The 14,994-nt window shown below is 42.1% G+C and overlaps 1 long non-coding RNA gene across 1 annotated transcript; it reads right to left on the minus strand.

The window, feature by feature from the left end:
* Positions 1 to 1,414: 1,414 nt before the first annotated feature.
* LOC132228564 (uncharacterized) lies at positions 1,415 to 14,914 on the minus strand. The gene is made up of 3 exons (XR_009451373.1): positions 14,774 to 14,914; positions 9,883 to 10,027; positions 1,415 to 1,929 (listed from the first exon to the last, which is right to left on the minus strand). It is a non-coding gene; the product is annotated as an uncharacterized LOC132228564 (long non-coding RNA).
* Positions 14,915 to 14,994: the final 80 nt, after the last annotated feature.

Raw genomic sequence — 14,994 nt, forward strand, 5'->3', positions numbered from 1 at the left:
AACTTCCTTAACCTGAAAAAGGCCATTTACAAAAGATTTAAGCTAACATCATGCTTAAAGGTAACAAAATGAAGTGTTTCCCCTAAGGTTGAGATAAGGCAAGGATGTCTACTTTATTCAGTATTGTATTAGAGATCTTAGCTACTGCAATACAACAGGAAAAAGAAATAAAAGGCATACAGATGAAAGAGAAGTAAAACAATCTTTATTCACACATGACATGATCATAGAGGTAGAACATATCAATACATCAATAAAAATTCCACTAGAACTAATAAGCCAATTTAATATGGTCACAGGATGTGAGGTCACAAAACAAAGATCAACGGTATTTCTATATTCTAGAAACAAAAATTGGAAAATGAAATTTAAGAGCACCATTCCATTCACAATATCTAGAAATGTGTGAAATGCCCAGAGATAAATTACAAACTATGGAAAAAAAACATGTACACTGAAAACTACAGTGCATTGCTGAAAAAAAATTAAAGACAACTAAAATAAATGGAAAACTACATGTGTCACTGGAAGATTCAATATTGCTAAGATGTTGGTTTCTTCAAATTGATATATACATTCAATCCAATGCTCATCAAAATTCCAGTGGGCTTTTTCCTTCATAGAAAAATTAAAAGCTGTTCTATATGGATATGGATATGGAAATTCAAGAGGTCAGGGCAATTTTTAAAAGAATGGTTGGAGAACTTACTTTACCTTATTTCAGGACTTGTTATAAAGCTATAGTAATGAATACATTGTAATATTGGTGAAACGAGAGACAGAGATTAACTGAATGGAATAGGGAGTACCAAAATATATCTTCCTATATACAGCCAAACTATTTTCAACTAATACGCCAAGGTACTTTAAGGGGTTTTAAAAAAAGTTTTTTCATCAAATAGCTATCATATTTGGGGGTGGGGGGTGAACATGGATTCTTATCTGACACCATCCACAAAAATTAAATTTGATCATAGGCCTAACTGTAGAAGTTAAAACCATAAATCTTCTAGAAGAAAACATAGGAGAAAAACATCTTTATCATGTTGGGGTATGCAAAGATATTTTTGAAAAATATATTTTTATTGATTTCAGAAAGGAGAGGGAGAGATAGAAACATCAATGATGAAAGAATATTGATAAATTGGATTTTCATTAAATTTAGAGCTTGCTTTTTGAAAGATACTAAAAAGTAAAAAGACAAGCTTAATGGGAAAAAATATTTACAATACATAGAAGTCTTTATATCCAGAATATATTAAAAAGAGACTTAGAATTCAATTAAGAAAACCAATAAGCCATTTTTATTTTTTTATTTTTATATTTAAAAAATATTGTTGAGAGTATTACAGATATCTCTCTTTTTTTCCCCATTGTCCCCCTCCACCCAGTTCCCACCCCAGGCCTTCACCATGTTATCTGTGTCCATATGTAATGCATATAAGATCTTTGGTTAATCTCTTCCCACCCCAACTCCCCACTTCCCTCTGAGATTTGTCAGTCTGTTCCACAGTTCCATGTTCCCCACTAGTTCTTACAGCCCATAGTTACGAGGTCTTCTCTTCCCAGCTCTGGGACCCTGGGCGGGGGGGTCTGGTGTGAGGCTGGAACCCCCTGCCCCTCACGGTGGCCTCTGCAGGGACGATCTCCCTCTGGATTAAAAAAATGGCCCACGTGGGTACCAGCCCAGGTTGTTCTGCCCCTCTTCCCCTCCCACTACCCTCAATGTGCTTTCTTCTTTATTTCTCTAGTTGTAAGACTTCCATTCAGCCAGCTTTCAGGCAGTTCCAAATAATGGTTGTTCTGTATTTTAGTTTTAATTTTGAAGTGGTTATGGGAGGCGGCGAGTACTGGCATTTACCTATGCTGCCATCTTGGTTCTCTCCTCCCAATAAGCCATTTTTTAAAAACAGGACAAAGTCTGAACACCTGAAATAGGTATGGGAACAGTTATTCGGCACATAAAAAGGTCTTCAATCTCATCAATCATCAGGACAAAGCAATCACAATGATATATAATTTTTGAAATTGAAAAGAATGATAATACCAAGTGTTGACAAGGATGTGGAGCTAATATTGATGGGAATGTGCAATAGTACAATCACTTCAGAAAAGTGTTTGACACTTTCTAAAGTTAAACATATACCACCTACCATATGTCCCAGCCATTCTATGCTTGGTATTTATCCAAGAGAAACGAAAGCACATATCCACATAATGATTTGGTTCTGAATATTCATAGCAACTTCACTGGTAACAAACAAAATACAGGAAACAATCCAAATGTCCTTCAACAATTGAATGGGTAAACAGACTGTGGAAGATCCATACACTGAATAAGCTGGTATCAGCAATAAAAATGAATGAACTAGTGGTACACAAAGCATGGATGAATCGCAAAATATTATGCTAAGAAAAAATTCAAGTGCAAAACAGTACACCCTATGTGATTCCATCTATATAAAATAAGAAAAAACGAATCTGTAGAGACACAAAGATCAGTGGCTACCTGGATTTAGGGATGGGGTTAACTATAAGGAGACACGAGGGAACTTTCAGAATGAAGAAAATGTTTTCTATCTTGATTGGGATGGCGGTTTCATGGGTGTATACATTTGTCAAAACTCATCATACTGTACACCTTGGTATATTTATTTTATATAAACTAACCGTGATAAAATTGATTTGAAAAGGAAAAAGTTGCCTGGCTACTGTGGCTCAGTGGTTGAGCATCGACCCATGCACCGAAAGGTCACCGGTTCGATTCCTGGTCAGAGCACATGCCGGGTTACAGGCTCAATCCCCCGTTGGGGGGAGGGGGGGTGTAGGAGGCAGCTAATTGGTGTTTCTCTCTACCTCTCCCTTCCTCTTTCTCTGAAGTCAATAAAAAATATATATATATTTTTAAAAAGACAGGAAAGGTAAATGTTACAAGGAAAAAAGAAAAGGAATGGGGCACTTTTACCTGGCTCTACCTGGAGAAACTAAAAGGCAAGATAACATTGGCTCCTTTTCCAGGCTTTTTATCTTAGCTGTAATCATGGTGACTGTGATCTTTCCTAATGTTTCTATCTCGGACCTAAACTTTTCTCTCTTTTTTTTTTTTAATTACTAACAGGCAATGGCCAGATTAACTGATGATTAAAGCTACCACATAACCATCATAACAAATATTAATACCATCTATGTCTGAATTTAAGCACTTCTCTGAAGACCTTTTGTCCCACCCTTACTTTTTGTTTCAGTCTTCTCAGCCATCATTTCAACAAGGTTTTGATACACCCACCTATTGCTAAATTCTGTGTTGCACTGGCAGCATAGAACCATTGTGAAACCCACTCCGTCCCCTCTGAGTTATAATCATGAGTTACAAATGTTGAAGTGGCTTCATGTTGATTTCAGTTCTCGTTCTGTGTCTTCCACAATGGCTCTGGTTAACTACATTTCATTTCTTAAACAAACATAAGCCCTAGTTACGCGTCATACCACCTCAGACCCCAGGCTTCACAGACAGCAACCAGGAAAGTTATTAGAAACATGAGCACAATTAAAATTACAGACTTTCTCGTGCTGCAAAAGACTTGGACTATTGACTTAATCTGCTATCTATAAGAAAGTAGAAGTTTTGGTTCTTTTTTGAGAGGGATCCTCTTTCATAACCTTCTAAAAGGAAGGTGACCATGGTTTAAGTATTTCAAGAATTATCAGAGATGTACACAAGATGTTCTCAATGGTATTATTTTATTTTTTTAAGTCTTTAGTGTTGAAGGTATTACATATGTCTCCCTTTTCCCCCATTGACCTCTCCCAATCAGCTCCCACTCCCCCCAGCCCAGGCCTTCACCCCTTTAATGTCTGTGTCCTTTGGTTATGCATATATGCATACAAGCTCATTGGTTGATCTCTTCCCACCTACCCTCCATATGATTTTAAATAACAAAAAAGTGTAAACAATCTAAATGTCCTAAAGGAGATGGCTGGTTTTTAAAAAATTATTGTATGCTAGGAGTCTTTTTAAAAATGTTTTACTTCATTTTTCAATTACAGTTGACATATAATATTTTTAGTTTCAAGGTGTATAACATAGTGACTAGACATTTAGACACCTTAAGAAGTGATCATCTGGCGCCATGGTCTAGTCAGTGTAGCTATGCACTGCTGGGGCTCGATCAAGATGGAAATGGTGTTTCTTATCGCAAGTTTTGATTATCAGCAAGTGGAATGGACACGTTAGTTATCTGAATAAAGATTTTTGACCAAAATTCAAAAAATGATATGAGAGAAACATAAACTCCAGCTACTTTCATAGATGTTTAAATGCCAAGCTGGCTCAGCCTCTTAGAGAGTGCTGGCGGGCTGGCCATGTTTACTTTTAATTCCTTATTAAAATGAGGCAATAATCTGCAAAAAAAAAAAAAAAAAAAAAAAAAGTGATCATCTGATAAGTCTAGTACCCATCTGACACCACACATAGCTATTACAATATTACTATCTTCCCTATGCTGTACTTTACATCCCCATGACTATTTTTATAATTGGCAATTATACTACTTAATTGTATGATGTGAGTCTTGCTTCCTTTTCCTGCCTGCTAGTATAAATTTCACTTGAAAGCTTACTGTTTTCTGACATGTTATTCATTAATACTAACTAGCCTTACACTTATCAGCCATGATTTACTTGCCTTTTGTATCATTAATAGATCATCTTGGCCATTGGGAGCATTCTCGGGCTAGCTCCTGTGTACCTACGACAAGCTCATCCTTGTTTTCTTAGCCTGTCCTTACTTCTGGCTCCACAAAAAGCTCCAGGCTCATCTGTATTTTCCAGCCCAGCCTTGGAATCAACAGTAATCCAAGGAGCCTGGTTCCTTTTATTGGAAAGCAATATTTAGAACCCATGATCTGGATCATTGCTGTTGCTTGACCCTCTCAGTGGCCAGTTAGGAGACAAGTGTGTGTCTAACCTGGGTACACACAACTCTATTTATTCCTGTACCTGGGCATCCATCTATCTATCTATCTATCTATCTATCTATCTATCTATCTATCTATCTATTATCTAACACACATACCAGTTCCAGTATCAAGGATTCACTCACACCTTTCCCTTTTCCTTACTTTAACTTCTTTCTGCAGTGAGAAATCTGCAAATGATCATTACCTGCAAAATATCTACTTATTTGTTCAACACTGGTAGACACAGTTTCAGAACTGCTAACCCATACCTCCATGAAAATAAATTTACCAACTAGAGGATAGCTGTCCATACAGCTGTCTGTCTTTGGCCTCGGAGTACCCAAGCGAAACACGAAGTTACTAAGTGCAGATCCCTTCTCGCCCATATCTTTCAATGTGGTCATGTGATCCAGTACTTATCTTTGTCACAAACTATACTTTATACGGTGCTGGAGGAGAGCTCTATGGATACGCTAGACCTCCAGAAAGACAAACAAGCGGGTCCTAGAGCAAATAAAGCCTGAAACATCGCTGAAGAGAAAAATGACAGAGCGGAAGCTGTTCTGCTTCAGCCACATCGTAAGGAGACAGGATTCTTAGGAAAGACAATAATGCTGGGGAGAATAGATGGTAGGAAGAGGGGAAGACCAAATGTGAGACTTATTGACTCCAAAAAAGAGTTTAGGAAAGAGAAAAACGAGGGAGCTGGCCCTACAAATAAAACATTGCTAAGTCTGAAAGTGTGGCCCTGGAGCCCTGGCCAGTGTAGCTCAGTTGGTTGGAGCATCGTCCTCTACACCAAAGGGTAGTGGGTTTGATTCCCAGTCAGGGCACATACCTAGGTTGTGGGTTGGGTCCCCAGTAGAGGCGCACAAGAGGGGCAACTAATCAACGTTTCTCTCACCTCAATGTTTCTATCTCTTCCTCTCTCTAAAATCAATAAACATATCCTCTAGTGAGGATTAAAAAAAATCCCTTTTAAAAAATAAAATAAAAGTGTGGCACTGAAACAGAATAAAAAGTCAAGTATATCTCAAATTTAGCAGCATATGATACAATGGAATCTCAAATCAGTGAGAAAGGGTGAGCTTTTTAGAAAATGGGATTAGGATAATTGGAGTACTATATAGAAAAAGATAAAATGCAATCCACACTCTTTTTTAAAAAATATATTTTTTTATTGATTTCAGAGAGGAAGGGAGAAGGAGAGAGATATAGAAACATGATGAGAGAGAATCATCCATCAACTGCCTCCTGCACTCCCCACACTGGGGATCGAGCCCGCAACCCAGGCATGTGCTCTGACCAGGAATCAAACTGTGACCTCCTGGTTCATAGATTGATGCTCAACAACTGAGCCACACTGGCTTGGCACAATCCACATTCCTCACACTCCTCATTAAGATAATGAATCACAGATACTGTAAATGTAAAAAATGAATTTATGCATGTGCTGACAGAAAAAAACAGATGTATTTTTCATAATCTAGGACTAGGAAGAACTGTCCTATCTCATAATCCAAAGCTATCAGGAAAGAGTGATAAATTCAACCATGTTCAAACAACAACAAAAAAACCTTTTGCAAAACAGTAACATGAGCAAAGTGTCAAATGACAAACTGATTTTTAAAATGACATACTGACTTTAAAAATGTGACCTATGTCACAAATATCTCTATAACTCAATAGAAAAATGGGCACATAATGCAGGTTATTTGTTTAAAAAGTAATGCTAGGCCGGCTGGCATGGCTCAGTGGTGGAGCGTCAACCTATGAACCAGGAGGGCATGGTTCGATTCCTGGTTAGGGCATATGCCTGGGTTGCAGGCTTGATCCCCAGTGTGAGGCATGTAGGAGGCAGCCAATCAATGATTCTCTCCCATCATTGATGTTTCCATCTCTCTCCCTTCCTGTTTGAAATTTATATGTGTGTGTGTGTGTGTGTGTGTGTGTGTGTGTATTTAAAGTAATGCTAATAGCCCTTAAACACATAAAATGAAGTTCAGCTTCTCTCATAAAGGAAATGCAAATTAAAACTACAGGGGTATAATTTATTTTAAAAAAATATATATTTTATTGATTTTTTAATCAATGGGCCCGCAACCAAGGTACGTGCCCTTTACCGGAATCGAACCTGGGACCCTTCAGTCCGCAGGCCGACACTCTATCCAGTGAGCCAAACCGGTCAGGGCCAGGGTAATTTCTTACCTATCTGATTGGCCACAATCTAAAAGTGTGACAACACTCCTTGAGTTAGGCTGTGGGAAAAGAGGCACTCTGGTGCATGCACTATTGGTGGAAATGTAACTAGAGGACAGCCCACATAAAGAGAAATATCACCAAGTTACATATACCTAGAAGATCTGCACTACTAAAGAAAGCAGGATTTTCACTTCAAAATGATAATAAGCACAAAAGATTTCAAACATATAGACCATATAAAAATCCACGGTTCTCAGTAGTTAGAGAATGAGCTTGTGGACCTAAGGGTCGAGGGGTCAATTCCTGATCAAGGGCACGTACCTGGGTTGCAGGTTTCCCCTGACGCTGGTTGGGATGCAAGCGGGAAGCAACCAATCAATGTGTCCCTCCCTCCCTTCCACTCTCTCTAAAAACTGATGAAAAAAATATCCTCAGGTGAGGATTTAAAAAAAAATCCATGGTAATAATTTTAAAATAAATTTTCAAACCCTAGCTGGTTTGTCTCAGTGGATAGAGTGTCAGCCTGCAGACTGAAGGATCCCATGTTCAATTCCAGCAACCCAAGGGCACATACCTGGGTTGCTGGTTTGATCCCCAGTAGGAGGCGTGAAGGAGGCAGCTGATCAATGATTCTCATCATTGATGTTTCTCTCTCTCCCGCTTCCTTCCTCTCTAAAATCAATAAAAATATTTTTTAAAAACAAATAAATAAAATAAATTTTCTAAATGTTATGGTTCACTTTTTAAAAAATAAACTATATTTTATAGCAAAATTGAGAGGAAAGTACAGAATTTCCTATGCCCTCTACCCCCATACATGCACAGCCAACCCCACTACCAACTGCTCCCACCAGAGTAGAACATTTGTTGCACTTGATGAACCTACATTGATACATCATTACTCAGTCCACAGTTTACATTAGGGTTCACTCTAGGTGTTGTACTTCACTTTTGGAAGTTGCTTAGGCACCACTAAGTCATTATTCTGAAAACAGATAAATAAAAGAATCAAAATCAGGCATTTATCCTGCCTCTATCCTTCCTCTGTAACAGATGGGGTCAGCTGACAACTTCTCCAAAGTGTGCCAACCAGGTAACAAATGCCTCCTGATGCAATGCAGTCAGAAACGCACGGCCGAGCCTTGAATGCACCTATAAATACCCCAAGGAGCTTGTGAAAGCAGGTTCTGATTCAGGGCCATGGTTGGGCTTGAGACTGCATTTCTAACAAGCTCCCAACAAAACAAATCCAGTGCTGCAGTCCTACAATGTTAGGGGCAGAAATAAAATACTGGGGAATACCTAGAATTATAAGATATATTAATCATGCTCTGTTAACCCTGATTGCTCTGTTCTGACTAGAGAAAGCACGTTCTAACCTGGCTGAGAGTTGTATGCCCCAGGACATGGGAGTTAATATGGAATGCAGTCCATTCTCCTTTTCCAAGAATGCCTATCATCAAGGAAAGATTAACAACCTTATTGCTAAAACAATCTGGTCCCGGGGGCATCCACCCTTTGCAACACCCCCAACCTGCCTATAACCTATAACCTTTATACCTTGCCTATTTCCCCATGCCTGTAATTCCTACTTTCCCATGTAATCTTTCTCCTTCTACCCATAATTATTGGTTTATGGGGAGGGGTAGAGCAGATTTTTGTGGGTGACCTGCTGCTCTCCCATACTGCCAGCATTACTGGAATAAATGCTCATCTATGATTCAATGTTGTCCCTGCTTAATTGGCTCAAGTAGTGACAGGCAGCCCAGAACCATTGGTTGTCCGCTTTCAACACTTAACACTGGGTGGTGAGAGTCTAATACTACTTATGAAGCATGTTACCTGGGGAAAATGAGCCTGATCTACTCAAGCCTCTTGATCAAAAACTACCAGTTTACTGGAGTAAAGAAAAAGATGACCATTCAAGAAATCAATCAAGTCAATCCAAAATTTGGGGTATCCTATAGGAAAAGTGATCCAGTTTCCCCAACAAATAAGTGATATGCAAAATAGGAGAGGGGACTTGAGACTTATCATCAAAGGCAATGTACAGACCAGACTGGATATGATTTGAGCAAACCAGCTATAAAAAGATATTTTTGAGACAAGTGGGAAAATGTGAACATAGACTAGAAACTAACTACAAAGGAATTATTAGGTTTTGGTTTTATATTAAATGAGATAATGGCATTGTTGTTGTATAAAAAAAGTACATGAAAAATATGATGTCTGAGGTTTGTTTTATAATATTCAAGCAAGAATCCAAAGCAAAAGCAAAACACAAAACAAGTTGGGAGGGGAGAATAAACCATAATAATCAACAGAATTCATTGCTTTTTTTTTTGCAATTTTGTGTGTGTGTGTGTATATATATATATATATATATATATATATATATATATATGATGTATACACACACACACACACACACACACACACACACTAGAGGCCCGCTGCAGGAAGATTCCTGCAAGAATAGGGTTTCCTCGGGCCTATTCCTGGAAGAACAGGGCTTCCTGAGGCCAGAGTGAAGCAGAGAAGGGAGCGAAGCCGGAGGCGGACTTCGCTACCTTCTCCGCCGCCTCGGCTCCCTCCCTTCCCCGCCTCCTTGGCTCCCTACCGTGTCCTCTGCTTCGCCTCCCTCCCGTCTCGCTCCCTCCCTTCTCCGCCACTTCGCTCCCTCCCGTGTCCACTGTCTCAGCTCGGCTCCCGTCTCTGCTACCTCCAATCCGTTCCCTTCTCCACCACTTGGCTCCCTTCTGCAGTGCTTGGCTTCCTTCTACGCTGTCTTCAGTCTTCGCTTGGCGCCTGTGTATGCAAATTAACCGCCATCTTTGTTGGGTTAAGTTGCATACTCTTCTGATTGGCTGGTGCGTGTAGTGAAGGTACGGTCAATTAGCATCTTTGTCTTTTGTTAGTGTAGCTATTGATTTCAGAGAGGAAGGGAGAGGGAGAGACAGAAACATCAATGATGAGAGAGAATCATTGATCAGCTGCCTCTTGCATGCCCTCTACTGGGGATCGAACCGGCAACCCAGGCATGTGCCCTTGACCAGAAACGAACCTGGGACCCTTCAGTTACCAGGCCTACGCTCTATCCACTGAGCCAAACTGGCTAGGGCTGCAACTTTCTTCGGAAAAAAAATCTTTTCGTCAATCCTCACCTGAGGATATCTTTTCATTGATTGAGTGAAATGGAGGGGAAGAGACGGAGAGAAACCTCGATGTGAAAGAGACACATCGAGTGGTTGCCTCCCTCACACACCCAACCACTACCTGGATCCAGCCTGCAATCAAGCCTGCAACCAAGGTACATGCCCTTGACCGAAATCGGACCCGGGACCCTTCAATATGCAGGTCGAAACTTTATCCACTGAACCAAACCAGCTAGGGCTGAAAAATTTTATAACACAAATGGAAAATAAAAGATTAGCCCAGCTGGTATGGCTCAATTGGTTGAGGGTCTTCCCATACACTAGGAGGTCGCTGATGCAATTCTCAGTCAGGGCATATGCTGGGGTTGTGGGCTCAATCCTCACTATGGGACATACAGAGTGCCGGGAGCCGGTCCATCCTTGCTGTTCCATGGGGCCTGGCATATATGGCATACTGTTCTTAATATGTTTGCTCACCTTCTTGGCACTATGTGTTTTAACCAAGGTCACCTCTCTGAGAAAGGTTGTTTCCCCAGGTAGGGATTTTCCCCTGAAGTTAGGGAAGGAATAAAACCCCTTAACTAAGTGCCAGGCGGGTAATTAATCACTTTAACTACGAACAATCATGCTTAAGCTACATAATCTTTACTCCCTGGAATGGAGATAAGAAACGCCCTAACCTTTGGAATAGAGATTGATAGGATTGGAATCAACTGGTATAAATACAGATGTAACAAGACAACAGAATACAGAACCTAGACACAGAACCTACACAGAACCTAGAGACAGAAGAACTTCGCTGGAGAGAACATGGCAAAAGATCCTGGACAGAAACTGGCCACAAAACCTAGAGACAGAACCTAGTGAGAGAACCTGGCTGAAGAACCTAGAGACAGAACCTGGCTACAGAACCTGGATAGAACATGGCAAGAGAACCTGACTAGAACCTGGTGACTGAACCTGGCTGGAGAACCTGGACAGAACCTGGCTGGAGAACCTAGCGAGGGAACATGGCTACAGAACCTGGCTGGAGAACCTAGCAAGAGAACATGGACACAGAACCTGGCTGGAGATCCTAACCAGAACTTCGCTGGAGATCCTGACCAGAACTTGGCGAGAGATCCTGGCTAGGCTGCTGATCAACTGAATGCTGTCTCTGTGTCGTTCCTTCTTCGCCGACTCCGTCCACGCCTTTGGGGACCCCAGGACCTGCTGGGGTTGGACCCCAGCAACAGAGGGCAGCCAATCAATGATTTTCATCATTGATGGTTTCTATCTCTTTCCCTATCACTTCCTCTCTGTAATCAATAAAAAATATGTATTTTAAAAGTTAGAAAATAAAAAATTACATCTCTATTCAAAATTACTATTTTCGCTCACCAATTCTCAAGAAAAATTGTAACTGGGAGGAAAAAGGCACAGACTGCTTGCTTAGCCTGCTCACCTCAATTTTACTTACTATCAACCATTACTTTATCTAATTCAGATACTGAGACCATTTATAAGTTACCAGACCCTTCTCCCAGTGGCACAGCCTTCAGGGAAATATGCATTCCCAGCTATGGAGCTTTAGTTATTTCAGATATAAAAGGCCCTTGCCTTTAATTGTGTTGATACTGTTCATTATTATCAAAGCAATGTCTAAGTTTTACTCCTCAACTCTGCTAAGCAACTCTGAAGCGAATCTCTGTATTGCTTACTGCCCTCATTGCTTTATTAAAAAATAAAATAAAATAAAAAAATAAAGCTCCCTGGCCCCCCTGTAAGAAGTCAGAAGACTTGGAGTCATTCATTGGGTTTGATTTTCCATGTCTGCCCTTCAATCAGAAATAGATTAGACTCAGCCCATATCGAGATTCAAGAACAACAAAACCAAGCAAACAATAAAAACCACCACATTATTTTATCATACTCTATAAAAATGTTACAACATACAATGTTTGCTTTCATTTTCAGTCTTTGACTTTGTTTTTTATGCCCTGTTCTATTGCAGACATAAATTACTTCTGGTCTTTAATGAGGTTATAATATTAAAAAGAGAAAACTGTACACAAAGCATGTCTTGGGCAAAGACCCTGTGAAGTTGTACACAATAGAAATGGGCACTGACTGATCTAAGCAGAAGAATAACTTGCTGAAAAGACTTTGAGCAGCTCACAGGATTTCCAAAAAGGATGCAGAACAATGCCAGAGAAACAGCAGATATGAGAGAGCAGGGAGCACCACAGCTAAACACATACTGCAAACCCAGGGAGTTCCAGCACTTCACAGCTGCCTCCAGAAATTCCCTTTTGCTAAGGCTGCAGCCGCTGTCACCACCAAACACCAGGCTCTCGGGCATAGAGCTTCTTTGCCACCACTTAATTCCTGATTCAGTCTAACAGGCTGAACGCTGGCCAAGTTCAGACCTTAGCTGCTAGGAAGGCTGGAAGAGTGATCATCTGTCTTTTGTTTTTGCTTTGCTTTCAGTTTCTACCAGGAGCCCTGTCTACTACCCATATTCACAAAGGAAGGAATTATCCCAACATAGGAAGGAGCTTCAGGTGGAAAAGACAATTCAGAGGTTTTATTGTTTCTACACTCAAGATTATTTGGTAGTTTTTAATTTTTTTTATTGCTTTCAGAGAGGAAGGAAGAGGGAGAAAGAGAAACATCAATGATGAGAGAAAATCATTGATCAGCTGCCTCCTGCACACCCCCTACTGGGGATCAGGCCTGCAACCCAGGTATGTGCCCTTGACAGGAATCTAATCTAGGACCCCTCAATCCGCAGGCAGACACTCTATCCACTGAGCCAAACCAGCTAGGGCTATTTGGTAGTTTCTCATTATCGGGAGAAAATGAAAATATTTTAGAATTCCTCCAATTTACCTCTGGATGTAACAGTCTACTTCGTAGAGACAATCCAGGCTCAAATAACATTTTCACATACTGGACCAAAACCACATGCTAACAAATTGTTCACAAACGACTTCACAGTGAAAGTAGAAACAGACCCTCGACTGAATAGTTTCTCTTTCCTGCAATGCTCCTCAACTGTGGGGAGCTGCTATAGGGTTAAACCTCCCACGGACCTGTTGGCAAAGTCACAAACAAGTCCCAGCTTAGAGGGCACAGTCCTCTCAAGCATAATTAGGCTTGACTTTATGATGCTCCCTAGAATAGATCTTATCTGGGAAGCTAATGGGCTGAGAGAGGTGCAACAAGAACAAAAACAAGTGAAACTCATAAGAACAGTGTAACTATGATAACCACTACCTTGTTTACCTCTGACTATAAAATAAAGGCTCAGCTTGCCTGGGGATCTTTCTCTGCGGCCTCAGCCAGGCACAGGAAGATCCACGTCTCCGTGTTAAACATTCTTCGCCGGCTCCGTCCGCACCTTTGGGAACCCCTAGACCCCCGGGGTCCCGGCACTCAACTGGGTGGCACCTCACCTAGTCGAGCGGAATTCTGCTGTTTAAACACCTGCCCCATCTGGAAGAACCACCAACAAAAAAATCCAAAAAGCTCCTTGAAAACACAAACTAGGTATCACCAAAGCTACTCTAGTTCCTGCCCCCAAACAGCAGAGCACAGCCCAACAAGGCTCTGCTTTCTCTCGGAGCCCATTGGCTCCTCCGCTTCATGACTTTTTCCAGCTGATTCCATGTTAGAAGCTGGAGGGAAGGGAAGGGAAACTGGACAAAATCTACAAAAAGCGAATAAATGTAAGAACGAAGGAAAAAAGCGATGACACGATCAGGAGGAGGGGCAAGACTTCGAAGGCTGGAATCAGCGCAGGGACTGGGCAGCAGGAGGAGGAAGGGAAAGGGAACAGAGAGCCTCTGGTCCAGGCAAACCACGGGCGGGAGGGCGGGAGGGAGATGCTTCAGGAAGGTTCCAGAAACAGAGACGGCGGTTTCCTTGTCTGCGGGCTGTGTGGGTTCTGCGGAAAGGACTGGTGCTTCCTAACTCTTGTGATAAACGCCACCCCCATTCCTGAACATCTCCAGGCGGGTGTCACGGCTGGGGAGCGCCGTAACCCCTGAATCTCCTCCAAGCTACGATTTTGGTCTAGTTTTAAATTCTGTACTTTGTGTTTAAAAAGAGGATTTTTGTTCTGATTTCAAGTATGAAGTGTACTATTCACAAAGCGTGCTCAACCATCCCACCTCCTTCCGAACCTTCGCGTTCATCCTCCGTGAGGACAGTGGAGCGGAGGCGACCCAACGTTAGAAGCGACGGGATGTCGCGTCCTAACGACCACCTAACCTCCCGAAAAGGTTCCTTCCTGCGGAAAGCCTCGCTCCTCGCGGGTGGGACCAGCCCTCTCCCCGCCGAGGACGCCCCCTCACTAGGAGCGCGAGTCTGCACCGCGCCGGCCCATCGGCACGTCCCTGGGTTCACACTCAACCGCTGGCGGCCGCCGGCTGGTGGCTCAGGGACCCCCTTCCGCCCCGCCTCCCGCCCCCTCACCTGCAGGCTCCCGGGACCGCCTCCTCTACCCCGAGCCACCGCCCACTTTCCGCCTCGGGCCGCGCGGAGAACTGGGCCAGGGACTTTGGAGCCGAGCCCGAGTCACGCGGCTCCGCGATCACCCGCCTGGCGGTGTCACGCACCCGACCCCCGGGCGAGTGGGAAGCGCGCGCCGCGCGCAGGGAGGACCCCGCGCTGGAAGGCGCACGGCCGCCGGCCAC

Source organism: Myotis daubentonii, chromosome 2, assembly GCF_963259705.1.
Source record: "Myotis daubentonii chromosome 2, mMyoDau2.1, whole genome shotgun sequence".
Classification (NCBI taxonomy): domain Eukaryota; kingdom Metazoa; phylum Chordata; class Mammalia; order Chiroptera; family Vespertilionidae; genus Myotis; species Myotis daubentonii.